This window comes from Ochotona princeps, chromosome 1 (assembly GCF_030435755.1).
Source record: "Ochotona princeps isolate mOchPri1 chromosome 1, mOchPri1.hap1, whole genome shotgun sequence".
In the NCBI taxonomy this organism is placed as follows: domain Eukaryota; kingdom Metazoa; phylum Chordata; class Mammalia; order Lagomorpha; family Ochotonidae; genus Ochotona; species Ochotona princeps.
Window position 1 is genome coordinate 31,016,405 of NC_080832.1, and position 1,983 is coordinate 31,018,387.

The following is a 1,983-nucleotide window of genomic DNA, read 5'->3' on the forward strand; positions in this document are numbered from 1 at the left end:
CTATTTTAGTAACTGGCCAACGATAACATACCTCATTGCTTTCCTAAAGCATGTGTAAAATAAAGCATAAATCAAAGGATTTAGAACAGAGTTATAGTAACCAAACCAACAAAATATCTCATAAACATAGGAAGGTGTTACAAAACACCAAAAGGAATCAATTAATGAATCAATGATGTATGGTAACCATGAAACCAAGAATACTACCACTGTGACACCCAGTGTTTTTGCTGCTTTTCTCTCTCTTTTAGCCACCTTGTTTTTATAAGCCGCTGATAGTGATTGTGTTTTGCCACTACTGTATTCAATCTTTTTAGCCTGCTGTCTAGCTATCAGAAAAATCTTGTTGTACAGAATAATTATTGTAGAAATAGGTGTAAAAAATAATAGGAAATCTATCAAACTCCAAAATTGATTTATAACAGACTGTCTGACAGCCTCCTATACAGTTAACAGCATTAGATAACTCCTCCAGCCTATCGTCATAGACACCAGTGTAAAATACAGCTCCACTGTACACCAGGGGCAGGATCCAGGAGATGCTGATGCAAATTCCTGACACAGGCACCGTGAACTTGGTGGGGTACACCAGAGGGTCTGTGACAGCAATTTACCTGTCGATGGAGATGAAGCACAGGTGGAAGAGAGAAGAATAGCAAAAGGCCACATCACAGCACGTGTGGAAAGTGCAGAAACTTCTCCCAAAATACCAGCAGCTCTCCACGGACCTGACCATGCTGAACGGCATCACGGTCACCCCCACCAGAAAGTCGGCACAGGCCAGAGAGGCGATGAGGAAGTTGGTGGGGGAGTGCAGCTGTCGGAAGTGGAGGATTGAAATCATCACCAGGAGGTTCCCAAACACAGCCAGCAGGGACCCAAAGCCGAACACCGTGTAGAGGAGCACCCGTGAAGCCAAGGAGTAGGGAGCTTTCACGCATGACCCGTTCAGGTTCTCGAAGCTGAACTCTTCAGCTGTGGGTACAGAGGAGCTGCTCATGTTGCTGCCCCCAACAGCGAGTATATTGTGCAGAGAGAAGTTGTGTCCTTCTATCTTTCATATAAACAGAGCACTTTTAGTATTTCCTGAAAGGCAAGTGAAGATTGTTGAACCTCAATAGCTGGATTGTAGTTACCAGATATTATGTCCATGATTTGTTACATACTCAAATTCACTTCCATCTTTGAGCCTATGTAATAGTCATGCACTCAATTGAATGAAACCTTCACAAATATTAAGTATGATTAGTCTTTATAATGCAGAATATAATTGGTAGCCGATTTTAAATCCAGTAAGAATTTTTTTTAAGATTTATTTATTTTTATTACAAAGTCAGATATACAGAGAGGAGAGACAGAGAGGAAGATCTTCCCTCCGATGATTCACTCCCCAGGTGACCGCAACGGCCGGTGCTGCGCCAATCCGAAGCTGGGAACCGGGAACCTCTTCCGGGTCTCCTACACAGGTGCAGGGTCCCAAAGCTTTGGGCCATCCTCGACTGCTTTCCCAGGCCACATGCAGGGAGCTGGATGGGAAGTGGAGCTGCCGGGATTAGAACCGGCGCCCATATGGGATTCCGGCACGTTAAAGGCGAGGACTTTAGCCGCTAGGCCACCCTGCCAGGGCCTAAATCCAGTAAGAATTTAATCCAGGCAAAACTGCTGCAAATTTCTAATTAGCTTATGAAGATTTCATACCTTGCAATTTATCTATAGATTTTTTTATCACCTGACCTTGATGCCTTTGATACTCCTCTTTTTCAGTTAGCAGTATGTGGTTTGATTTGTTATTTATACATCACCTTTTGTAACTCCCCATCCAGACACCCGGTAGCACAAGGTGTGACTAGTAAGAAGAAACTTCAATTATTAATTGCCACTTGAAATTTAATGTTTACTGATGATTAATACTAAATTCAAAAGGGAGAACATAAAAGGAAAATGAGAGGATACAGTAAGTTATGGTGTACAAAACTTTATAAA

The 1,983-nt window shown here is 42.5% G+C and overlaps 1 pseudogene; it reads right to left on the reverse strand.

Moving 5' to 3' along the window:
• On the reverse strand, positions 1–1,000 carry LOC101526411 (trace amine-associated receptor 6-like; annotated as a pseudogene).
• Between the last annotated feature and the right edge of the window lie 983 nt (positions 1,001–1,983).